This window comes from Gallus gallus, chromosome Z (genome assembly GCF_016699485.2).
Source record: "Gallus gallus isolate bGalGal1 chromosome Z, bGalGal1.mat.broiler.GRCg7b, whole genome shotgun sequence".
NCBI classification, from domain to species: domain Eukaryota; kingdom Metazoa; phylum Chordata; class Aves; order Galliformes; family Phasianidae; genus Gallus; species Gallus gallus.
Window position 1 is genome coordinate 71,074,966 of NC_052572.1, and position 26,581 is coordinate 71,101,546.

At 52.0% G+C, this 26,581-nt stretch overlaps 1 protein-coding gene across 2 annotated transcripts in view; it reads right to left on the reverse strand.

Annotated features, from left to right (window-relative positions):
• The window catches only part of CORO2A (coronin 2A), a 46,902-nt gene extending 23,696 nt beyond the window's left edge, over positions 1–23,206 (reverse strand). The window contains exon 1 of one of the 2 annotated variants that reach the window (XM_424946.8): positions 23,170–23,206. The gene's annotated coding sequence lies outside the window, so the exon portion shown is untranslated. Of the gene's footprint in view, positions 1–3,753 lie in introns of both variants that reach the window. The other variant, XM_004949607.5, reaches the window with a different exon arrangement.
• Positions 23,207–26,581: the final 3,375 nt, after the last annotated feature.

Here is a 26,581-nt window from a genome sequence, read left to right on the forward strand (position 1 = left end):
GCAGAACTGTCAGCTTCCAGGACCCACCCACCACGCCAAGGGCTGAGCATGCATGTCTGCTTCTGGAGCTGGGGCTTTCTTCTGCCGTCCACCCTGACCCAGCAAAGTGTCAGCGACAATTTCCCCATGACTTTACATGAAGGGAAGGGCTGAGCAATCCCATTTACTCATCTGGGTGCTCTCTGGGTATTTTCTTTCATCCCAGGCACCTTTCCTCCTCTGAATACGCATGCAGGGGATAAGGCAGCCCAGCTCTGTGCTGAAATACTGAAGCATGGCACGAGCTGCCTGTTCGCAGGGCAGGCGCATGATGCCTGTGATACACAACAAAAGCACAGGGAAGATCAGGCTGAGCAGAGTGCCCAACTAAAAGCTTCAGTGTGGAGATGGCTGGGGGGGGGGGGGTGGAACTGCAATAATAGGCTTAAAATAGAGAAGTCCACAAGGAGGCTTCAAATCAATTGCTTTCACAGTCTGGGGGAGACAGTCATCAAGCTTGTGCCTTAGCTGTATCAGAGTCTCCAGTTAGGCAGCAATAAAACTCTCAGTTGCAGAAGAGGGAAAGTTACCAATCTCCACCAGGAGCATTTACCAAGCAGCACTGAATATAACCTAGCAATGACCACAGAGCTACAGCTGATCCTGACCTGGGCAGGAGACAGACTAGCAGAGCAGGAACAGAGAAGAAATACTGTAGTTTCATGTGCAGCAAGCCTCTGTGCAGCAGTGCTTCATCTCTGCCTGCATAAGCCACGCTGCTCCTTCTGCAGGACACCTGCCATCTTCTTTTTATGCAGTTTACAACTGAAATACTAACAGCCATACGAAGAGTTGCAATTCTTAACATCCAAGGCAAAACAGTGGAATCAGATATTGCTAAAGCAGAGCAATGTGCTGCAAGCCAAGATGATTAGCGACAGCCATCACAGCTGCCAGTGACAGGTCAGAATGGCTGCTGTCAAATGTAGCACTGCTCAGAGCCATTATCAGAAGTGGTACAATAGGAGATGAACCCCAGAAGTCTGAGTTTGCTTGGCTGATGTAAGGTCTGAGTTTAAGCCTTCTGCAGAGTCCCCACGAAAACAAGCAGGCTCTGTTTCCCTTAGATTGAAAGCTGCATGGAACTGCAAAACAGGCGTGCAGAGGGAAGGCACAACCTGGGCGCAGAGCTGCCCGTGGGAGAAATGGGTCTGATGGGATCAGACGTTCAGAAGCAGAGGTTACAAAATACGGTGGAAAAGGAAGGAAGGAGATGGAGGTACAAAAGCCCTCAAAGCGACGGAAGATGGCATCCAGAGAACTCACAGCAGATGGATGAACAAGCCCAGAGGGCAGAAGAAACATTCTGCTTGGACCACCTGGGTCTCTGTAAATTCTAGGAGGCCCCTGGGCATGCAAAATTTTTCCAGCTAACCAGGCTAAGACCGCTTGTGAGCTGAGGCCAGCTGGTTGCAACATAACTGGCCCGAGCATTTGTCTCAGGGAAGCCTGGCCCCAAGCTGCCCCAAAACAGCCTGAAGCCAACGGGCACAGAAAACAGAGCAGCTTGGCACAGAAATTCCCTGGGGGTGCATTCCAGGGCCTCCAGGCACAAAAAGGCTTTTCCTGAATGGGGTGAGACACACAGCTGGTGAAGGGTGTTGCTGCTGATAACCAGATGCTATCTCCAGTGTGCCTGCCCTCGCACAAAGCACTGCGTCACTGCCAGGAGAAGGCATGCAGACTTTGTTTTATTGCTGTTGTCAAAGCCACATTGGCTTTCTGAGCCCTCCTCACCCAGAACGCCCACTTCATCCCGGTCTTCACTACCTGTGGAGCATCACATTAGGCAAAGAATCCCTCACAAGACCGGGTCACAGTCCTGGTGCTGAAGCAGGGCGTGTGAAGGCTGCATGACCTGCAGAAGCAGCACTCAGTTCAGCCCGTGCTGACTTTCAAGGCTGAATCAGAGCTCGTAAGGTCTATCAGAATGCTGTCCACTCCCACCCACTTCCAGGTAAGCAAAGGGAGAACTGTCTTCCCGTTTCTGCCACTGATCTCAGGGCTGATCTCAGAGCTCCTGGAGAGCAGCCTGGCACAGCACCACCAGATAAACAAGACTTGCATCCTATCCCCATCCAAACACATACAGAAATGCTCACACTCCTCAGCACACCTCACACCTGGGCTGAGAGCTTCCCAGCTCATCATGCACAATATAGGTGGTACGACCCCCTTGTCAGATAACTGCTTTCTTTCTTCTCGGGCTGAAGGGCACAAACACCCACCAATGACATCTAAGATTAATGATTATCTCTCCTTAGCTCTCTACAGTTTCACCTCAGCAAGCCTTCCCTTCCCATGAGAGCTGTGCTAAGCATGGCCTGTGCTGCAGCCCGGCAGAGAGCCGCCCTGGCACCAGGAGAGCATGGCTGAAATTCTGCCAGTCCCTGGAGACCTCACTCCTCAGCTTTTCCCTCGGGAAAGCTGTGATGTGACAATCTTCCACAATGCTTTTAAGCGCTGTTTCCTTTTGTTCCTAGGCACGTTTCCAAGCTCTGCCTTTCCCTCATTATCCGCTCTGAAAAGCACCATGCCCAGGTAATCCAGCCTGACCCAACTTGGACACTCTTTCCCCCTGCCCCCCCCATCAAGGAATTTACAGTCCCCAGTTATTTTTCTGAGGTCCCAATCTGAGCGTTAGCAAGAACTCGAAAAGCAGAAAAACAACAGGAAAAAGTAAATCTACCCTTTGTTCCTTCTCTTGCAAGCAGGGTCAGAAAGAGATAAAACGGGGACAAATAAAGGACTGCAACTGCTGATAAGGGGAGATTTTTAAAGCTACCGTGAATATTTCAGTGTGCAATGCCATGAAAACTTTTCCCTTTTCTCTTTCAGAATGCTAAACTTATACGGTACAGGCAATATCTTATACCTTCCAACCTCGTCATTTTTAGGGAGTGTTTCCATAGCCAAAAAATAAACCTTAGGGCAGCTTTGCTGGCTTCTTGAGAACACTGATCAGAAGTATCCAAGGAGAGTGCCACAAGAGAATCAGGCTTCCAGCTGCGTGCAAACAAACAGACTGAAATGTATGTAGGATTGATGGCTAAAAGTCTCCAGAGGAGAGGTTCATCTACTTTTCAGCCCCGATTCAGCCATCCACATAACAAAACTTTTGCATGCATTCAGCTAAAGGTAATAAAGCCAAACAAAGCAAGAGTCACCAGCCTTCCACAAATCTGCTCAGGTCCATTGTCTTCTCTGTCTGCTTGCCTTCTACTGCCTTCAGCTCAGTTTTGTTCTGCTTATCCTTCTCCTGCCAAATCCTCTCTCCTTCCTTTCCCGTCATCTCCACATTTACCCCTCCCCATCCAAAAAATGAAGTATGTAACCTGCTGCCAAAAGACGAGAGGAGTCACCTTGGGAGACACAAAAAAAGCTCCCTTGGCTCTGCTAAGGCTACTCAGCTAATGGCAGTTGGCTAACACACAGGGACAGATGACAAGATCGGGACATACATGAAATCAGCTTCACCTGCTCCACACTTGCATATCATGCTGAGTATGGGACACAGGAGGGACACAGCCACTCCAAATGCACCAGGGCTTGCAGAAAGGAAGCAGCTAAATACATGACTTTAAATAAAAGTCATCAATGCGTCATGGAATGCTGCTGGTTTTCTGCCTGAGAGCCAGCTACACGCACTGTAAATTTCATGACGCGACTCTGTACCAAGCGGGCTGTACAGAAGAGCCCCATAGAAGTACTCACCCTCCACTCTCCACGCTGTCCCCCAACAGGTTTACACTGAATCCAGAAGGTGTCTCCTTCCTGCTCCCATGCGGTCCTGGGTGCCTCCCAAGCACAAGGTCTGGGTCTCAGAGGCCCCACGTGAAGGGGTGCTGACCCCAGCTCAGAGCTGCCCTGCAGATGCCAAGGCACCGGAGGGACCAAGGGCTGCCTGCTGCTGGGCTCCCTGCCTGCTGCTGGGCTCCCCACCGTCACTGTGCTGTCAGGGTACAGCCAGGTACAGCCCTGCAGGTGTCAGGTCAGCGGGTTTCTTACACCACCCACGGAAAACATCTCTCCCCAGGGCGCTGCACTCTGGCGAGACTCAGAAGCACTTTCAGGAGATGCCCGGAGTAACCAAACAAGCTTGGCCAAGTCGCAGGTCCACCCAGATAGGCTGGGATCATTACAGCAACAGCGAGAGAAGGACTCTACAAATATCAGGTCGTTATATTTACTCTGAATAACATTACCGACGCTTCTCCCACAGAGCAAAGATCTCTGGGCAGCACACGTGTTCCCGCAGACCCTGCCCCAGCTGTTAAGCAGCAGCACTCCAAGTGACAGGCTGGAGAAACAGTGCGTAGAGGAACTTCTTACTTTCTGATGGCTTTACAACTTTCAACCTCACACTGCTCCACGTGCTTTCTCACCCTTTTTCTAGCCCTAAGCAGAGAAACGGCTGTTGGCTGCAACCCTGGCAGGAGTGCAGCGATGACTAAACAAGCAAGCAGCAGGAAAGGTGCCTGCTTGCACTAGTTTGGAGTGCCAACGTCTAGGAACAGCACTGGGTTTCAGTTTTCAGTCCTTTGTGTCCTTCTTTGCCACCAGCTTTCAAGACAATGAAAAGTGCTCCAGTAGAAAAGGAAGTGGGAAAACGTGCTCCTGTTGTTAAACCAAGCACTGTAGGAAGACAGTTTTTCTGCCAGTAAGACACACTCATCCCTGAAGGGTTTTGGAAGACAGGACAGCATCCCTCATGCAAGCACAGATCAGGCTCAGGCACGAGCAGTCAGCCTCCTGGAGCATGAGCTGCTCCAGCCACCATTCATCCCACCCCGTGCAACCTTTGTTCTCAGGTGGTCTCACCGGAGCAGCCAGCCCTTTACAGCTCACCATGCTCCCTCCTCTCTCCCTTTTCATGAGCAGAAACAATAGGGACAGTATTGTCACACGTTAGTGAACAGCTCCCCTGCTCCTGGCAAAGCTGTCCCCAGAGACAGCGTGGCTGAAGCTTTCTCCAGCACTGCCTTGCTGAGGGAAGGACAGAGACTGCTCACTCTCCTGGAGCCTTGCACCACCTGCTTCAAAGCAACCCCCCCCCCATGCACCAAGACATTCAGTCTTCTGCTTACTGTTCTTCATGCATGGCCTGAGAACAGGCAGAGCAGGGAGTTCTTCCAGGAACACTTACCTCCAGCTCCAGGGACACGTGCCAGCAGCCCAGGGAAAGCCAGCTGGGTCATGCTGTAAGTCACTTAATGAAAGGATCACTAACGATACAGACCTGCTCACAAATATCACATCCTGTGTGCCACCAGGCAGGAGGAGAGGCAGTCCCTGGTCTGTGGGCTGCAAGAAAACTGGAGGAAACCCCTCAAAATACCAAGGAAGCTACTGTGCTGTCAGATTGTTGCAAGAGCAGGCAAAGGCTTTGCAAAAGCACTCCTTGGATCCATTGACTTTGGACCATTCTCATCTCATCCCATTAGCAGCTGTTGCTTCCCCATGATAAAGGTCTCTATCATAAATGTGAATGCTCCTCTCTCCCGTCCTCTCATGCTCAGGCACACTTTATTTATTATAAGCTCCTTCCAAGAAATTGTACATTATTAAATCAAAGCAAAGTCCTCATACAGCCACCCCGATGCTGTGCTCACAGGGTCACGCTATCCCTTCACATTTTAAGCACTCTTTACCTTCAGGTGTGAAAGGCTCTGGGTGAATCTGTGTGACACGTGCTGCTGTCAGTATGGAAGAAGTATTGCTAGGAACCGACTACAAGTTTAACACATTATCTTCTCCCCAGCAACAGCAGCAACAGGCACTGCATGAGTACCTCTGAATCCTCCATTACTCTGGTACCAAGGAGTCTGCTCTCTGTTGCAAAAGAAATGTGCAGGTGCCATGGCAGATCACCAGCATTTCAACTCCCCTCTTAAAGTCAGCGTAAATGTTTTCTTTTGTCCAGAGAAGACAGAAAGTCACCAGCACTGACTTGCATTGCAAACTAGAACTTTCTCACAAATCTCAGCCATTAAAAGGACGCACACAGGAAATGGAAGTAATAACTGGGGAGAAATACCATGACAGTGTCTAAGCACATAAGGCTGGGCTTAGGAAAGCCACAAGCCCAAGTGAAGTTGAATCTGGTGAGGGGTGCGAATGGCAACAAGAAAGGTTTCTACAGGTACCATCAATCGGAAGGACAACTGTGGAAAACGTGAGCCTGCTGAGGCATGGCAATGAAGACTTGGTGAGAACAAACTCCAAAAAAAGCTGAGGTATCAAACGCATTCATCTCAAACTATGCTAGTAAAACTAATCTTCAGCAATCCCAAGGCCCGTGAGACTGGTGAGTATGTCAGGAGCAAGGAAGATTTGCCCTCGGTGGAGGAAGATTGGGTTGGAGAACAATTAAACAGACTGGACACGCACAAGGGCCTGAAGGGACAAACCCTGGGAGCTGAAGGAGCCAGTCACGTCATCCCAAGGTAAGCACTGGTCTTCTTGGAAAGTCATGGCAACTGGGAGATGTCCCGGAGGACTGAAGAAGGCAAATATTCCTATTTTCAAGAAGGATCCAGGCAAGCACAGGTCTTTCAGCCTGACTTCCAGCACACGGTCAGACATAAGAAGGAATCTCTTAGTGTGGGAGTTGTCCAGCAGCTGAACTGGTTGCCCAAAGAGGCTGTGGGGTCTGCGCCCCATCCTCAACACCCAGACAATGTCCCGAGCATCGTGCTGCAGGCAGCCCTGCACTGAGCTGGCACTGGGTCCGACCAGGTATCTCCATCCTTGGCCATACTGTGACTGTGAAATGTGCACGGTGAGAGTGAAAGCAGACCAGAAATTTATACATGCATTCACCATAAAGAACATGGGAGAAGTTTTTGTTACAGGACACTGTCTGGGGGGGACTCATCAGGCCAGCAGTGCTTAGGAGAAGGAAGATGAGCTGTAACAACTCAACCAGGTGACTGAAAGCAACAAAAATAGCTGAACTGCAGCACGTCCTCATTTAAATCCAGCTTCATGAAACAAGAAGGAAAGCGATGTTAGGTTTTCAGGGAAGGCTGGGAAGAGGAAAATGAGATCAAAGTAGTGAAAAAGAATAAAGTTGGTGGAAACACAGGAAAAAAGTGAGATAGAGGGAGAGTCAGCACAGCTTTTGTAAATCCTAGCCTGGCCTCACATGCCAAACTGTGCCAACAAACATCAGAATCTTTGTGTGTTCAGGTTTCCAATACCCACTACAGTTCCACACCAAAACAACCAAGCAGCACGAGGTTAGACAGAAGCTCCTTAAATTGGTAGGATTTGTGAAAAACGGGAAGCCCCCACTTTTTGAGTGCTGCAGGCTCTTTTTCTAAAATCCTCCAGTGACAGACAGAGCAGCAGCTTCCTATAGAAGTTCTCAGCTGCCTTTAATATTACTGAGCTTTCAAAGCTAAATCTCCTTTTGTGCAACCGTGTCCTTTGCTTCTTATCCTATTCAGCCACCTCACAGGGAAAAGACTGTCCCCTTCACGCAGCAAGCTTTCCTGTGCATCTGACACACAGCTTTTCAGACTTCTCCAGATATACCTCATTCTCTTGCCATTGCCCATGTTTTCTCAAGAGCTGATGAATTTGTTTTCCTTGCTTCTGCTTTCTCCCAGCTGATCTGTATTCTTCCAGAGCAGTTGCACCTAAAGCTAGCATATTTCTATTTTACTAACATGGATGAGCACGTGGTTTCTTTATAATTTACCAGATTCTTTCCTGTTCATGTTTATCAGTATCTTGCTGCAGCGTGTCATTGAGCTCTGCTCAGTATAGGATGAACCACAGCCCCTGGACACCTTTCTGCAGGATTGCTCTGAGTCTGCCTGCATCATGTCATCCAAATACATCCACCTGTCACTACTCAGCTGCATCCTATTTTTCCTGTGCTGTACCTGCAGCTCATCAAGGCAGTTTCAAACCAGAGACCTGCTTTCTGCAGCCTTCCTGCTCCTCTTGCTTCCTGCTTATTTCTCCTTTGTCCTAACACTAACAAAAATATCAAACAGCTTCAGATGACAGGGAGAACCCTGCAAAGCTTTTCTCAATGAATTCTCCCGTTTTGATCATGCACCCACATAAAAGCTGCTGTATAGCTCCTCCACTAGATTTACATCTCTCTTATCATAGACAAGTGTATATAATGTGTGTCCCCTCGACTTGCTTACATGCAGCAGCACTGAACACTGGGCTGAAGCCAAGATAAATGACATGCCCTGCTTTTACACTGTCTGCTGGGCTTACCACCCTTCATGAGAGGAAATTAGAGTGGGTTGACATGATTAGATTGCCATGCTCATTCTGCTTCTTCCGTTCACAGTCCCTCCCAGGTGTTCCCCTTTTTCATGTTGCTCTGACATTCTTGCTATGGAGAGGCTTACAGTTCCCTTTGTCTAGAGCTAGAGTCTCTGCTCCACTCTCTTTAGTGTCCTCAAAGACATCATGTTCCTGACCTGGACCCTGCAGACCACACTGAGCGTGGTCCACACACACTAGCCCTGAACACAGCCTAACTTAATCTGCCCCACTGGAGGCCCAAATTCCAATTTCTCCCTTCCTAGCATTGCAGAGGAATTCAGCCAGGTTTCGGCGGGTTCTGAGTTCATCCCTCCAAGAAGACAATATTGTCAGCCTCTGTGAGCCGTGCCAGCCAGAACCAAGCTGATGGGGTGATAGTAGGGCATGCCAGAGCTGATGGGTGAGCAACCAGCGGATGGGCTGGATGGCATGTGGGACAGCAAAGCGCTTGCTGTTCGTGGCAGTGTGGCACAGAAAGGTGCAAATTCTCCATTACTTCCATGCTTTTTTTTCTCATGGGTCTTTGGAAACTGTTGTTGTTTTTCTGCCAGTACATCAGACTGAGCTCCAGGTCCAGCACACCAAACATCTGTGTCATCAGCCATTTCACAAGAGCAGATCAATCTTGTCTTCTGCAGGGGAGAGCTCTTGTCTTGTCTGTGACTGGAGATCTGGAGCAACTCCCTGGAGTTCAGATTACAAAACAGAGAGCCAGGACTCCTGTCACAAGACGTCTTCTAAGTACTACAGAAAATCTTGCTGTTCCCATGCCGGAAAGTCATGGCTGCAGTGACGTGCAGGAGAGGCTGCATTACACCTCTGTCTGCGCTGGGTTTTGCCCAGCACACCAACAAACAAATGCCCCTGTGCAGACATACATATCTACAGGCAAAAAGTAGCTGAAGAGTGTCTTTGCCTTCTCCACCGTAAGAAGATCCCCTTCTAGATTAGTTTCTTTGTGCCAGGATGAAGTCTAACCTGACCACCAACACCACTGGCTTTATTAGTTTAAGTACATGCTTCAGCTTTTTTCACTGGAAAAGTGAAAGTGGTATCAGCTAAAGGTGCCTCGCAGTCTATAGAAAGCTCTAGAAATCCAGACAGCTACCACAGATCATACTTTGCATCTCAGCAGATAAGACCATCCCCCATCAATTCCACTTTCCCCACTTATTTTCACACGAGAATTGTCTCCTTCTGCATAAGAAAGCAATGATGGTAACAGCTACTGGAGAAGACTCTCTTCCAACATAGAAAACCGAAGGATTCCTGCGAAATTTATTGCTTTTGCAAGTAAGCAGCCATCCACCATGTAGGTCCCGTGTGCTCTCCTGCTTTTTACAAGATGTTTTATCAGGGTTTGTATCCTGGGCAGACCGTGCTGCACAAATTCCACATCTGCTGCTCAATAAAGCTGCCAAGGAGGACGTATCTGGGAAAAGTTACTTTGGATCCCAAGTCGATCACGCAGCAATCTGAAGCCCTAAATGTTATCTGTACGTGTTGTTTTAACACCACTAGAAACCCAGGGGCTACAGATTTATTGCCGTGAGAGCAATAAACGGCGCAGATAAAATAGTTCTCACTTCCCGGTGCACAGCTCAGCTGCCCCTAACACAGGGCAAGGAGGGGCAGTTTCCTTTCCCGCAGCCCTGCTTGTATGGACATTGCCCTGGAGATGGGGTTTGTCCTCTCCGAGTCCCCAGATGAAAGCCCAGACCAGCACGCCTCGGCTCGGTAGGGATCAGAGCAGTCTGGGCTGTCACTTGGCTGCCAGGTGGTAAATGACACAGAAGAGAGCTTCAGGATGAGGTGTGTTCCCAGGATGGCTTTCTATGCATCCGGCCCACAGAGCAGAGCATCTGCTGCCAGCGTCCACAACTGGGAACCATACCCACCTTGCTGACCGCAAGGTCCCCCCCACAGCAGACGTGGTGCAAGCGGAAAAAGCACTGTTTGTCTTTGACTCCAAGGCTTTCAGCGCAGTGCAGAGCTGCTTCTGAAAGAGGCGCCAAGGACAAGCTCCAAGGACAAGCACAAATGCCACAGCTGTGCCCCCTCCCACAAGAAGGGGACCCGGATCTTGGAGCGTGGCCCTGCTGAGGTCCCCCACCGCAAAGCAGAAAGGCAGACGCTGCCTCCCGTGGCTCTGCTGCTGCTGGAGCCGAGTGCCCCAGCATCCACGCTCACCGGTGGGAATTCGCACAGATAAAACTGATGCATATGCATTTGCGGAGCTCTGTGCAGGGCTCCATTACCGCAAATGCTCAGTTTTCAAAGCCTGCCTTGGCGTGCATGCCTCACCTCAGACACTTGAGCCCCTTCAGGGGAGCAGCGTAAGCCCTGTGCCACGGGAAAACCAACCTACAGGTGAAGTCTCACGAACAGGACCAGCCTGGACAGAAGTTTTATATGAACAGTGCGTTCCAAAAAAAAAAAAAAGAAAAAGAATTAGAATTTAAAAAACCGGCAGGTCGTTGTTTGTAAACAAGAACGGAGGAGGAGAGCCATCAGCTAAGTGATCTCACAGTCCCCAGTTGGCTTTATCAATCCCCGTATTCATAAAAAAGAAAAAAAAAAAAAAGAAAAGGAAGGGGAAAAAAAATGCTTAAATGTAGGCCGGGCTTTCCAGTGAATTGACAAAACCACACAAAGGGCTGCACCACTTCCCACAGCCTCCAGGCTGTGCATTAGCTTTTAGCGAAGGTATCTACCACATGAATAATGCAGAGCGTCCTCCAGAGCATCTGTACTCCAATCAATCCACAGCAGCAAATAAAAACCTTTCAGCACGCCTTTCTGCCGGGCAGTGGGACCCTTTCGCAGCTGCTCTGAGGGATGTTCTAGGGAAAACAACCCTATCTGCCACCCTGGCTGGAAGCCTTTCAGCCCAGCCAGCTGGGAACCAGCCATTAAATCAGCCATCCCGCGACGGGCCCTGATTTTATCAATCGCCTTTCTTCGCCTTTTGTTCTTAAAGATCCACACCCCACCGCTAAGGGGCTCAGATTAAGGGCTGGGTGCGCTCCTGGAAGGCGACACGTGCCCCCCTCGCCCCCCGCCCCGCTGCCTCAAAGCACGGCGGCTCTGCGGCCCTGCCTGCCTGAGCTCCCCGTCCATCCCAGACAGGCCGGGCGCCCCCCGGCACAGCGCCTCTCCCACTGCTGCAGAGCATCCCCGTCCCAGCTGCTGGAGGAAGACGGGCAAAGAGCCTCCTCACAGCCACGTTCAAGCCCGGGACTTGCTTCTCTCGCCTCCTATCAGCTAGCTGCCCAGCCCGCAGGCTAGAGGCTGGAGAGAGGCTGTGCTGCTGGTGCGAGTGGTCGAAGGTCTCCAGACGTGGTGGTGGGGCAAAGGGGCAACTGCTGGCGAGATCCCGGGGGAGACGGTGTTCCTGAGATGCATGTCTTGCATCAGAACATCCAACTGTAAATCGCACTGCAAAACAGCAGCAGTTCTCCAGTGTTGCAGAAATGCTGAAATAAGAGTGCCTGGAAACCTGGCTGTGAAAAAACGCTTCTGCCTGCAGTATCAGCATTGCACAAGGAGGGCATGAACTGGAAGGTGCAGAAATTACTCAAGAGGGAAACGAGTTATTTCCTCATTCATGAGATAGTGAGGTGTGAGCCTTCCTGACTCTGCTCAGGAGAAGCTCACAGAGCACGTTTTCAGTGTGTGCCTCGTGTTTCCAAGCGTGTGCAGGCCCGGACACCTGGGAGGAGGCACATCCAGTCCTCCTCCATGCCAGCAGGAGCCCAAAGCACACATGGGCCTATTAGGTGAGATGGAGAGGTGAGACAGGCGCCACATCACCTCGCAGCATCCTTCAAGTGTAGGGCCCAGGGCAGCCTGACAAAGCCCAGGGGCATAACCAGCACACAGGACGCAGCCAAACGCACATGGTGTGGATTTTTTTTCATGGTAGAAGATACACCAAGTGTTACAAACCTCAGAATAATTTTCAGCACGTATGCCAGGAGTGAAATGAAAGTGTTCTCTGCAATGAGGAGCAGAGAGAGAGAAACCCAAAGTATAACCTTCCCGGATGGGCTTCCAGCTGCATTTGTGTTCAGTCGCAGTGGAAGCCACGACAGACTTCCCAAGGCAGGCAGAAGTGCAGAGTGAGGTGTAGGATAGAAACTCTCCAAAGGTGACGTCTGCCCGTGGTACTTCCACCTCTGCCACCCATTAGTACTGCATGACTGCGTTCTTCTCTCACTCTGATAGCAGGGAGATGGGCAAGGGAGCATACGTGCCTCACAAATAGCTCAGCCAGGTTATTTTTAACTGGGTCATCCCAGCACAGCCAACAGCAGAGCCCAGAAGAAGGGAGGAAAGCAAGGAAAAAAACTGTCAGCCTCCAGCAGCTGCCAAGGGGCTGCCAGAGGGAAAGCCCTGACACAGGGCCTGAGGAGGACTCCAGGGCTGCATGTGGGTGGGATCCCCAAAACACTGTAAAGAGAAGCCATATCATGAAAAGCAGGTTGCGAGTTCCTTATTGCACTGCTGCTCTTACACCAAACGCGTACTTGAGCCTCCCCTGAGTTAAGCAGGAGAAGCAAAAATAAAGCAACAGCAATAAAGCAGACAGGGTCACAAGAAAAAATGAGGCCCAGTGGCAGCTCTGAGCATCACAGCAAGGCTCACTATGCAGGAAGGCGTCCAGCTGAGCCTGGCAGGCCAACATGGAGATGTCGGTCATGGATGGAGATCTCAGAGCCTCTTTGTGAAGCCTGTCTCCCTCCTGGGCTTGCAGGTGAATGGCTGAACTTGTTGCCCACCAGAGCCCCCTGGCCTTCACTGAAGAGCTGTTCCCTTGCCAGTTGGCCCCAGACTTTATCAGTGTTGCTGCAAATTTGGGCGTATTTACCTTCACTGAAGGTTACAAAGGGCTGTGTTTCTCTCATGGCCACAGAGAAGCGTAAAGCAGGCTGCACAGCCCAGGAAGGGTTGCTTAGGAAGCCCAGAGGCTGGGAATTTCCCACAGAGGATCTATTGCCAAATCTCGGACTTCCCTGCAAAGGCTACAGATAAGCACTGCTTTTCCCTTCAGCAGCAGAAATGATTCACCCTGGAGCAAAGGGCCCTGAGGCATCTGTGGCACCATCACAGCCACTCGGCTGCCAAGGGAGCCTGGGGCTCCTAAAATCGTGGAGAAGTCCTAAAGTCAGGCACGGGGAGCGAAACATCACCCTGCTGCACACGAATTCTCCCAGGCCACAGAAAATTGTCTCATGACTACTTTTAAACCTATGTCAATCAGAAAGCAAGCTGGAGAACAGGGCCCACCCTTTGGAAGAGCGTGAGGGCGGTTATGCTCAGCTGATGCAAAGCCAGTTTGTGCCTCCCCGTAGGGATGGAGAATCCCCCAGGGATGACTCCACACTCAGCAACAGCACCACTGGTTTCTGGTGGTTCGGCCTCCTCCCCTGTCCCCACAGTGCCCATGTCTGCTGCCTTCCTACCTCTCCTGTGAAAGCCCTGACAGAAAGATAAGGTGTCGAGGGCACAAACTGCGCCAGTCAGCACGTTCTTTGGGAGCTAGAATGACCGTGAAACTCAACTCATTTTCATCGTACTTATCAGAGCTCCCAGGAAGGGCAGGAGCCGGCCCTGACTCACTGAGAGCAAGCCTCTGCTTCCATGGGTTCAGCTCCAGCTTTCCAAGATAGCCTGCGTACTCCAACAGAAAGATAACGCTGACTCGCTCGCATTCCCCAGAGACAATACCCTCTTTCACTTTACTGGTTACCTGGGCAGCAAAGAAAATATTATTGCTTATCAGCTTCCTTGTGAGTACTAATGTGCTTCTGAATTCAATGAGAGGGCAAACTCCAGCTCACGGAGCTTTTCTGCCCTGGCAAGAATCTGCTCTGTTACAAAAGAAAAGCAAATACAACAATCCTGTTCTGAAGAGCAGTAAAAACTCAAAGCCCCTCCGTCGCCACAGAAAGCCAGCATAAAAAGGAAGAGGTGAAACACGTAAACTTTTAAGAGACATTGCCACATTTACTGTCATAGGACAGCCTTGAAAAACTCATCATCTGACCTGCACACTCAGCAGCCTCTCCCAAGACCAAAACTCTCACTCTTAGGTTTCGCAGGAAGAAATTTCCTGCTGCCCAAGGCCAAGCCAACCTCTGAGTTTCGGGGGGCAAAGTTCAGTTCACCATTGAAAATACACAGTCAGGTCCAGCAGCCTGCCATCTTGTATGACAAGGTAAGGACACTTGATCCCACTGCTCTGTACCATAAGGTCTAAGTATGCTTGATGACTTCTATGGCACATGGGTACCTCAGGTGCATCAGCTGGGATAGAGTTAAATTTCCGCCCTGTATCTAGGATCTAGTACTGCTTGTGCATCACTTACTCTGTATATTCCTTATATTTGTTATTATTATTGTTCTCTTCCTATTTTCTGTCCTATTTAACTGTCCTTACCTCAGCCCATGGGTTTTATGTTTCTTTCCAATTGCCTCTCCAATCCCACTGAGGGAGAAAAAGCCAACAGCTGTGTGGTGCTGAGCTGCCTGCTGGGTCAAACCACGACAGTATGCCAAAGTGCAGGGGGGCTTTCTCTTCAGCAAGGCCATCTCTGGTTTGGGGGATTTGGTTGCCTTCAGGGAACACCAAGGCCTTGGTTATCTTCCTAAAGGAGTCCATGTGGAGCCCACTGTGCTGGTGAGGGACCTTCCCACACCTCTTCTGCCTAGTCCAAGAGCTGTGGGTGCCGCCAGGACCTGGATACGTTTAGAAGCCTGAAGTGGCCAGCAGGATGGTGAGGCAGTGGAAGGACACCAAGCACAGATGTTTCTCTTGAGTTCCATGGGAGCTGGAACTCACACTTCACGTGGATGTCTGAAGATACACCCCTTAAATGTCATATGAACTAATGGAACCACAATCTAACCAGTCTACATGCTGTGACGTTTGCAGGACATGATGAGATTCTGGTCAGCAAGACCAAGCTTGGCCTTAAGGATCTCATCTGCAAAGTTACCTGGAGAAACTAAGAGCGTGATCAGCCAGGTGAAACAGAAACTGCTACAGAGCTGGGGTGCTGACCTGGCTAAGTCTGTCTGGGCAGGAAAGCACAAGCACAGGTGCAAGTGGACAACGTACAGGTCTCCAGTCTAGCCTCACAGCAAACCTGTCCATAGCTCTAAACAAGGGCGGATGTGAAGCCTTTGAAACTCCAAGCACCTGACCCCAGTGCTGCACCACCATCCTGGGAAAGAAGCCTTCTCCATTGCCTGACCTGCTTCTCTCCAGCTGCAGCCCGCATCCTTTCCCCTTGCTATGCTGGCACTGCCAAGAAGAGTCTGGCTATGTAACTGCCTTCCCAGGAGCTGTATGCTGCTATTGGTGCATCTGTGTGGTAGCAACAGATACAGGTACCTACCTACTGCCATGGGATTTAGAAGAACCTGCCATGGGTTTCCTAGTCATGCAGCCAGCAGCAATGGGGAACGTCCCCAACACCACTGGGAATGGTGAGAGCAGGACCTCGCTCACTGAGAGGCAGTCAGCAGCAGCAGAGGTCTTCTCTGAAGCCCAGAGGTGCAGAGTTCTTCCCCACCCTTACAGCATCATCTACATAGAAAAACACGTAGGGGTCCCCAGAAATGGGAGTGGGGGGTGCTGCCCCACACATAAGCACTGCCTGTGGAAATGCTTTATAATTCCAGCTGAGGCTTTTCTCTTGGACTCGCTGATTGAATCAAAATTGACATCTCCCTGCTCTCTGGAAAATTCCTAACTCACTTTTGAGCTCTCTAATGGTAGGTCCCATTTATCTGAGGCATGACAAGCCAGCAAGAGTGTGTGGCAAAGGCAGCTGTAGCAGAGGCAAAGGCCACTGGTCTCTACTACCACATCACAAGCCTGAAAATCAATTTGCCATCTAGAGGAAGGATAGCTAGTCTGCTTTTTGCTCTTTTCAGTTCTTACTCTAGCTTTGATTTATGCTGGCTAAGTGGAAGGACTACTGATGCATTCCCTGCCAGAGAAGCGAGACTCTGTGCCCATTCACTCACCCACTGGGCTTGGCAAATGCACGGTGCCTGGGAAACCAGGAGTATTTTTCTGAACCTAATCCATCAGAGCAGGCACAGGACTGGTGTTTGGGTCAGGCTATGAGCACCCGTTTGAAGCAAATCTCCACGTTTGCTGCACTCCAGCTTGCATTGCAAAGCAGCGTTGGAACATGCAGGCAGAATTCACTCCAGATGAAATCAGAGGAGCTCCTTCTCTGTTCTTCAGCCTTGCCCATCTTCACATGGGACGATTTTCTTGACCTCCCCTCCTCCAAGCACTGCTCTTTTTGACACTGTTTATGGATGTACCTCCATCTCTGATCATTTTTTCTTCCATATCACCCCACAGCTACTGCTCTCCTCTGTGACCGTCCCACTCTTCACACGTCCCATCTATCAGCAATGAAGATCAGCCTCTCTTCCCATACAGTGGTTAATTTCCGACATGCTTCATTCCTGCCTGTTCCCATCTCTTCGCACATCCCCTCCAGTACCAGATTTAATACCTTCCATCTCTGTCCCTCTGCAGCCTCCCTTCCTCCAGCCAAGGAGCAGCCCAGCCCAATCTCCATGTCCCAGCTGAGTCCCACCCTACAATCTCCCCATCCCTCCCTCTGTGGCTGCCACTTTTCAAACCAGCCTATTTCTCCACCTTGGCTGATATCTAAAGCAACAGTTTTTTCCCTGCCTTTGAGTCAGCTCTGGGCATCTGTGCCTTGGGGACTTTTTGAGCCAAGGGCTTATCTGTCTGTTTAACAAGCCCTAATGGATTTTCTGCCTGCAGATTCATCTAACGGCCTTTCCCGAAACACATCCTCAACATCCTGTGTCAGTGAGTTTATCTGTATCCTGTAATTCTTGAGCAGTGATAAACAGAGGAACAATCACTCCCTATCTGAACTCTCCATCCCATCATCCTACCATACGGCAAAGGCCATATGCCATATCCCCTCTCAGGCTCACTTTTTCCAAGTCCCTCACTGCCTTTTCTCCTGCATCACTGTTGTGGTTTAACCTGGCAAGCAGCTGAACACCACTCAGCCTTCTGCTTGCTCCCCTCTCCCAGTGGGACGGGGGAGACAACGGGGGAAAAAAGGTAGCATTCATAGAACTTCAGTTAAAAGCTAAGTCAGAAAAGAGAGAAATAAGAGTAATAATGGATATACATTTACAAAGCAAGTGATGTACAAGTAATTGCTCACCGCCTGCTGATGGCTGCCCAGCCAGTCCCCAAGCAGCGGCTGCCCACCCAACCAACTGCCAGCTATTTTCAAGCTTCTTCTGCACGACGTCATGCGGCATGGGATATCCCTTTGGCCAGTTCATGTCAGCTGTCTGGTTCTGTGCCCTCCCAACTCCCGGTGCAGGAAGGAGAGCAGACGATAGCATAGGCAGACACAGGACTAAAGAAAGTCACGGGATTTTAGAAAGAGCTGAAAACAAAGATGCAAAGACTCTTCCCGCAGGAGTTTGAGGCAACATACCAAAAGACACCATGAAGACATCTGCCTGTATTGCCGGTGGCAGCCGCGACAACAGAGCCACATGGCAGCGGAAGGTTCCTGAGACCCTCCAGTGCCACACATGGTCTCTTCGCCATTCATCTTCCAAATCCTCACAGCTGAGCCTGTGCCAAACACCCCTTTATTATGTTTTTTTAATGCATAAATTACAAGCTGTCTGGAAACCACGGAGACTGCTCGTGTTGTAAGTCATGCCAACAGGGAAGGAAGAATAGGTAGGACACCTGAAAACTCCTCTGCAATAACACAAAACTGTGTACACGAGATAGCAACGTGGGTTTCTCTGCTTTTTCCTTCAAAATGGGAAGACAGAGAAGGTAAGGAATTGTCACTTTGGTTTCCTCTTTACGCATCAAAAAGATCTCATCTTAATTAAGCTCAGAAAGTCCTGTTGCATTATTGGCCTACAGAGGGCTGGGCACCAGCAGCAACCTCTCAATGGCAAGATTCCCCAGGCCAGCAATAAAAGGGGCTTCAGGAGGTTTATTGAAACAGACTTTGAAACCCCGAGGGTTGCTACAGTATTCTCAAGGACGTCCTTTGATCTTTTGCCTCCATCCAGGGAAAGGACCCATAAAGAAGACACGTTTTCTGTAGCTGAAAGTTGGTTTGGCTCAAGTTTAACACTCAGCAATACACTTATAAAGGCGTGTGGGAGATGGGCACCCAAGCAGACTTTCCAGGTGGGCTTTAGCTATGGGCTTTCTTGCTTCAACTATGTGGAATTTTCTTTCCTAATTGCATCGCCAGGTTTCCTCTTTTGCTGCCATTACAGTTACAGACAACTTCAGGCTTCTAGGGACTTCGCAGGGCACCTAACCCAAACATCTGCTTGGAGTCCCAGTGTCAGGTCAGCTTGGGCCATGAGGTGACTCCTGCAAATCCCCAGTGGCGGAGGTGCTACAAGGAAGCAAACAGTGCTGCTAAGGCCCTTTCCAGATGCACCTGTGGACCTCAGTGTGCAGCCAGCACACGCTGGCCGCAGTGCTGGGTCCTGGATGCCAACGGAGGTGAAAGCATCACGCTCCCACTTGAGCATTTACTTACAAGGGCTCAGTGAAGTGCTGCGTTTGCCTGCTTCAAGAATTTGCAGTGCTTGACAGACTGCATAGCCATAGCACAGGACCCAGTGTCCAGTGGAGGGCACGGGTCTCAAATGGGCCGTGAGGTCAGGGCCATCAGGACTGCGGAGCCTTTCCAATCCCCAGCTCAGCCTTTTGACACGTGCCATGATTTTTAAGACTGCGGGGCACTAAACTTCTATCGATTTCTGTGGAGGATGTCAGATGCCAAGCTATCACGAGCAAGATCGATCTTTTCAATTGAGGCTTCAGGCATCAGTTACTGACACCAAGACCTCTGTAAAACCGGAGGGAAACGTGAGCCACCACTTTGGCTGCGGGTGGGAGGTGTCGGACGAGAGGCTCTGATCCTCCCCGACTCTAAGGAGAAAAGCCTCTGTGCACAGGAGGAGCTGGGACTAATGAGAACATGAACATGAAGCAGTGCTATTCTGATCTTTTGTTCCACTGCGTGCGTGTTTTGGTATCCAAATTAAATTAGAGAAAATGGCAGAGAAAAATAATGTAAACTAATTACGTTTAAGTAGATGTTAGCAAGACAATCTTTGACTTCTTCTATTTGTCTGCTGCAATTAAAGAGCTGTCTGGGTTTTCTGTGCCTGTTATCCCACTGTTTCTCTGCCAGCACAGGCTGTTTCTGCGGGCCAGATCGAATGGAAGAATCCAGAGGATCAAAAAGGGAGATTGGTCCTTCCCGGCACCTTTCATATAATCAGACAGCCTTCTCAACAAAGCCAGTGTGAGGTTCCTTAGGAAGGAGCGCTGCAGCTTTACCAGCAACTGGGGCGCAATGGCAGCTATGCTTTTCTAAAAGCCTGTGTAACCACGACCCAGCAGCCACGGCAAACCTCCCTTCCCTCCCCAATGCTCTCCCTGTTCACGCACAGCACTGGGGGCTGTGGGAGGAAGAACAAGATGAAGCTCCTCAGCCCCCCCTGCTTTCCTGGAAGTTATCTAATCAGGTTCCTTGGAACCTTTGCCTCAAATTCAGTCATAAAAATACCATAGGCACTGTGAGTTGCTGCTGCTTTGTCTTCCTTATTGTCGTCCTCGGTAACTTTGCCCTGCAGTGACTGAGAGGTGCTGCAGACAGGTGCAGAAGACCATCCCTCTGCAGAGTGAGCATCACGTTCCCTGCGTACCAGAGCGAAGCCCGAGCACAACCCCTGCACATCCCAGAAGAGCACCCCATCCCTGGAGGCATTCCAGGCCAGGCTGGATGTGACTCTGGGCAGCCTGGTCTGGTGGTTGGTGACCCTGCACATAGCAGGGGGGTTGAAACTCGATGAGCATTGTGGTCCTTTTCAACCCAGGCCATTCTATGATTCTGTGATGCTACGAAGGGTGACCCAAAGAGAGAAGGACTGAGAAGCCAGATTTCGGTCTGTGCACTGCAGTGTGCAATGCCGGGTGAATCAAAGCAGAGAGACAGTCAAGAGGGAAAGAGGGAATGGTCTCAGGGCCGTGTGCTGTCAGTGGTCGTCCCATGGGCAGTGGCATGCCCCTGAGTTTGAGAAAGAGCTTTGCTTGGCTGAGGGTTGAGAAGTCCTGTTTGTGACTGTCAGAGCGCCTTGGGAAGAGCAAGCGTCAGCATTACCCCAGCACAGCCCTGCAGGGCGTCTTTTCAAAATGAAGAATTGCTGGCAAGCCTGTAATACCGCAAAGGGGAAATCCCTGGAAATACCAGGCCAAGTTGGCTCCTCTTGCCAGCCAGCATCACCCTGTGTGTGTCAAACCCCCTCGGCCCACAGAGCCTCCTGGATTACCCCAAGGTCTTTCCTGTTCCTGCTGCGAGGAGGCAGAAGGCGCGCCAGTGTAATTGCCGCACGCCGCCGGCGGTTTGCCCCAGCCAGCTCTGCACAGCCCGAGCAGCTCAGCTTGCACCTGTGGGAAGCCAGGGGCACCTGGCTGTGCCGTGCAGCAGGAGAGCAGGCTGCCAGCGGCCCTGCCTCCATCTGGAGGAGGTCGGTCTCATCCAACCAACACAGCTCCTGCACAGCAAGGCATCAGCCCCACAGCCTCTGCGACACTGGCTGCAGCATCCTTGCCAAAAATTACCACTGCTGTTTATAAGTGGAAGACACACGGAGATAATGGGGAGGGGGAGCAGGAGGGGGAGATGTTTCTTTGCTTTTCCTTTGAAGCTAATGCACCAAATGTTCTTGGAGAAGAGCAGAGGACAGAGGATGGACTGTGCAGAGGTCCCCTTGCGCCAACCAAGAGCAGCTGCAGAGAACTGTTCTGGGCTAGTCCCCCTCCACCCTATTCCTTCACGGAAGATCTCTAATGCCTCGTCACCCCATGAGATCCCCACTCTAGAAACCAGGCCCCACTGGGCTGGGATGAAGGCTTCCAGTGAAGCCACTGCTGGCAAAGCAATACAAAGATTGTGGTCAGAGGACCACATCTTGAGAAGCCCTACGGTCATGCAGAGCACAAACCTCCCTTAGCTTGCCTCTGAGGCATCTGTGTCCTGCTCCAGGACATCATCTTCCTTTATGGGCATTTACAATTGCCTCCAGTGCCCTCCCTACATCTCTGCAACACCAAAACGCCTGGGCATCCACAGCTGGAAGGACAGGGAACCTCACACAGAACTGGGGCACTGGCAGCCCAGATGTCCCACAAGCAAGTGAAAATACTCCTCATGCAGGAGCCACAAGACAGCTCCAGGGACCAGCAGCACGCCCAGTGCCAAGAGAGCTGCCGCAAATCCAGCACAGAGCCAGACATCCCCAAATCCACTCGTTATCCAGCTGCTAATAGCATTACCAGATGGAGAAAAGTTCACAAGACGTTACCCGTTCACCGGAATGCTTCCCAGGGGACAAACCAGTGCATTCAAGGAAGAAATTGTCACGGGCACAGAGACAGAGAGCCATCGCAGGTCCAGATAAGAGCCAGCGGGGAGTCCACCGCCATGGACACCGCCAGGAAGCGGGAGGGCACCACTCCCCATAGGGTGCCATGGATGCTGAGAGAGGCACTGCGCATCGCTGGCCTCCCCAGTGCAGTGGACCCACGAGAAATGCTTTATCTGTGCTGCGCCTCACTCAGGTGCAAAGATAAGAGCATCACTGTGACAGCAGGCAGCTCGAAGATGTGGTCAGGAGGGAGCCCTGTGGAAACAGGGTGGCCTCGCTCTGGCCAAAACTCCTGTCCTCGGGGAGGACTCAGTGAGTGCCAGATGATGTGGGTGTGACTGCGGACGTGTGGACCCTGCAGGCGTAGGATGGCTGCGAGAAGCTCAGGTGGGACCTGGGGACTTCTGGAGGAGAGCTGGCACAGACTGAGAACCCCACGGGCTGCACCAACGCTGGAACCCCAACCAGTGGTCACCTTGTCTGTTCCTCTCTCTCTCTCTTTATTTTTCCCTCTCGAAGTTGTTAAGTAACACGAGGTTTGTTGCAGTTTCTTATAAAGTCGCAGGGTTCAGCCGCACAGCTTAGATATAACTGTGAGAGTGACGGTACTTCTGAGACCATTCTAGTACAGACATTCTCACTGACATCGATTATCATGTTTGGACCTTGAGCGTCGTATCACCTTAATCTAACCGAGCCTATCGGTGAATCCGGTCACCCTCCCCCCCAGCACGTGCGGGGCACGGCACCCACCCACGGGACCCGTCTGTGCGGTGCCGCCTGCGCTGACATCCCACACCCCGCACTTCCAAGACTCCGGAACAAAGGCTCCGCGTTCAACCTGCCGCCCGCACATACACGGGGCTGCTCTCGGGATCGCGGGCGAAGTTTACGGATGCCCAACCGCTGCGGGGCCGGGCAGGGCGGCCAGCGCGACGAGCAGGTGCCGGGCGGGCGGGGTTACACCGCCCCGACCCGACCCGACCCGACCCGACCCGTCCCGAGGGAGCCCCGATGCAGCGGCGGGCTCCGCGCAGGGCCGCCGCGGCCACACGGTGATGCCGGGAGCCGAACACCGCGCCCTGGGGACGCAGCCCGCGCCGTCCCCGCGCCCGCGGATGGCGGCGGCAGCTCCGCACAAAGCGGGGTGGGGCCGCGGGAGCCCCGCAGCGCCGCACCGGCACCGCCCCCGGCTTCCCCGCACGGCGGCGGCCGGAGGAGCCGTCCCTCCGCCACCGGCCGTCCCGCTCCCGGCGGCGGCAGGTGCCCGGCCTTCCCTCCCCACGCGCGTCTCGGTCCCGCGCCGCGCCGCGCCGCCCCGCTCCTTACCTCGCTGCTGGCCTCGGGGTCCGGCGGCCCGCAGGGCGTGCACATGGGAGCCGAGCCGCGCCAGCCCAGCCCGCTCCCCGCCCAGGCCCGCCCCCGTGCCGCGCCCCGCAGCCGGGAGGTGTCCGCGGGCGCCCGGTGCGGGTGCGGGCGGTGACGGTGCGGTGCGTCGTAACCGCGGCTCGGCGCTCCGGCACCTCGCCCGCATCCCGTCCGCCGACGTCGTCAAGGAGTTGCGGTGCGGTTTGGGGCGCGTGTGGCAGGGAAACGCCTTGTTGTCATCTGCCCACGGTCACAGCGCTGCGGCTGCACGGTGGTGTGCGCGACCGCCGCGCCCGCGTCCGCCCTCGGCTCGGCACCGGGCTGGCTCGGCGGCCCCAGCAGCGCCCGTTTGTTGGCACGCGTGGGCCCGGAGCCGCACGCCTTCACGGACAGCTCGCCGAGCCCGCAGAGCCGCAGCCCGGCCATGGGGCCGTGCCTGGTGCCGCGGAGCTCGGCGGGTAGGTGGCAATGCCCAGCATCAGTCACAGCGCAGAGGACGTGTCCCTGGCCAGATAACCCGGCCGACATCGCTCCGTCCCGTGCCCACGTCCCACGCCCATCAGTCGGTCGCGGCGGCGGCTCTGGGCTGAGCCGGCGGGGGCAGCGCTGCAGGACCGCGCTCTGCTGCGGAGGGATGCTGCAGTTCGGGCGTCCTCGCACTGCTTGTGTGATGCTAAGAAAAAGTTAGGTGAGCCGCTGGAACAGCTGCCCCGAGAAGCTTTAGGTGCCCATCCCTGGAGGTGTTCCAGGCCAGTCTGAATGGGGCCCTGGGCACTGTGAACTGGTGAAACCTCAGCTCCATCCCCCAGTGCTGAGGACAAGGGGCACAAGAGGCCTGTGATAGGTTTGCAGGGAGGAAGCCTCTTGTTGGCTACACCCAATTAGCACTGTATTTAACAAGGGCCTGCCTAGTTTGCACCTGTCCTGCTGTAATTATTTTCAGCCCTGCAAAGCTGGACGTCACTGGCTGTGGCGCACACACACAGTGGCAGATGGTGTGGAGGCATAGCATGGACTTCAGGGACTGATTTAAACGCTGCCCTTGTCAAAACTGGTGGGTTTTTCAGAGATTCAGCGTGCGAGAGATTTTACTGCGTAGAAAAAATGTTAAAGTATCAGAGGATTAAGCAAAATAGGACTGTTGATTTGAATTTGCTTTTGGGACTTCTTTTCCCACAAAGAAAAGATTTGCCCTAAACAGCGCGAGCACTGCAGGCAGGTCCTGTGACAGAGCATTGTTACTCCCCTCTCTTGGCGAGGCCTTCACTCCCTGCTCCATCACTCTGGAAGAGAAGCACAAGCCTGGGATAAAAATTAACCCGAGTCAGAAAAAAGAGTCCTGGGCCTGGCTCTGTCAGGGCAGCGTGCCAAGGTACAGGAGTGGATCGAGTTGCTCTGCTACGCACTGGCACTTTTGCAAGCAAGGGAGTAGCTAAGGGGTATGAAGGTAGTGGTGGTTCTGACCAAGGCTGAAGACTCCCCGTAGCTGCCTACCTGTTGTCAACCCAGGGGGCTCCTGAGCCAGCAGAGGAGTTCTGTGTAGTTCATAAGTGCCAGCGCAGGCAGGTGGAGCTACGGGACTCTGGGTGCTCCATCTCAAAGTCTTGTTTTCCAGCCATAACAGCTGGCTGTGGCAGCACAAAGTATCCTCATGAATTTCATGCAGGGATAACCTCTGTTCAGAACAGCCCAGGATCCACAGTTACCACAGGTCTTGCAGAGGCCAGTAGGACCAGCACACAGCTACGTTAAACCTCGGGGCCCGGCTCGCATCCCAGGACACCGGTTCACTGCATCAGACCAGAACTGCTCAGGAGCATCAGAGTTGGTGGGGCAGGAGGGAATCAGAGCAGGATCTGTGAGAGCACGCTGACGTGGCAGAGACCTTGCAGTTATTCACATTTCCACCACAGTTTAGGAAGGAAGCAGCGGTCGTACACCAAGCATTGGTGATTAACAATCAGAGGAATGCCAGTAAACGTACGTGCGGAGCAAAACCAAGAAGTCTTAGCAAAAATTGAATTTGAAGTACACTTCTAATTTCCATGTCATGATCTAAGAGAGAATGCTTTTCAAAAGCCAAAAGGAGCAACAATCTATATTTGCGTACATGCATAACTCTGAGTCAATTAGATCAGCAGCTATAAAGAAAATCCTTCTGTCTTTGGAGCTCCTCTAGTTACAAGGCATCCTTTTAAAACCGGTGCTTTGTTTGTTTGTTTGTGAGATACTGTGGTAAGACACCACTAACGCTTTCTTCTCACCCCACACTGTCAAGGTGCACAGCTGTTACTGACACACAGTGGATCTATCTTGCTGTTGCCCATCTATCTGCCACAGGATTTCCACTCTTCCCAAAACCTCAGCTCCTCTTTGAATGTAAATTCATCCTGTGTGTCGGCCCCTAGAGGGCTCTGGCAGCTCAGACTTTTGTCATCGAAACTGGCTGATTGGAGTCCTTGTGCCTCACATCGTAGGCCTCAGCTCTACCAATCTCAGGTGAACAGAGGCCGTTGCTGCACTCACCGTTGTCCGTGGCTTTGGCTATTGCCCAGCCGGCTGAGAGCAGCACGGGCTGTGAACGCTCCCTTTCCCTTTCTCTGCAAGCATGGATGACTTTATACACACTAGGTTTAGAGGAGGTATCATTTGCTGAGTGGGCTCAGTCTAAAAATGTAGAGCAGATGCCTCCCCGTACAGCAGGGCCTGCTGCATGCTGCGAGTGCCTGCACTGCAGGCACACCTGGAATAAGGCACCTCTCAGCAGGAAAGCAGGATAGAGGAAAAAAAGCTGTATTTATCTGAAGCACTTGACTCACTCTGCATCTGTGGAGGACTGAGCTGCAGGCCCAGAGGCAGATCTGATAGGAGAAAGCTATCAGATCTCAATCGCTAGAGGCAGGAAAGGCACTTCTGTGCATTAGATCCATGGAGGCCAGCAGCTAACTCAGGAAATAGTAACTTTTTTTCTTTTTTACTGTAATCTAGTCCAAATGGTTTCACCCCTGAAGTGCCACATCCCATGGTTCAAAGCACCAACCACACTGGAAACTGGGGCACAGCAAAGAGAAAAGATGGATTCCCTTAAAAACCTCAGAGAAACCATGTCAGAAAGGACACAGTCATGTGGATTTTCAGCGTGTGTCAGAGAAAGGGACGTTGGTGAAGAAACCTAGTAGAGGAGAACCATACCTGAGAGGCAGAGAGGGCCACACGCTCATCCTAGTCAACTGTGGGTCAAAGGACTCAGCTGTCCCCAGCAGTCCAAGTTGCCACGCCGTGCCCATAGCCAGCTGGCTTCACACCAAGATGAGACCTCCTCTCTGGTGCAAACTCAGTGTTGTCATGGATGTCTCTGCTCAAAGCTAAACAA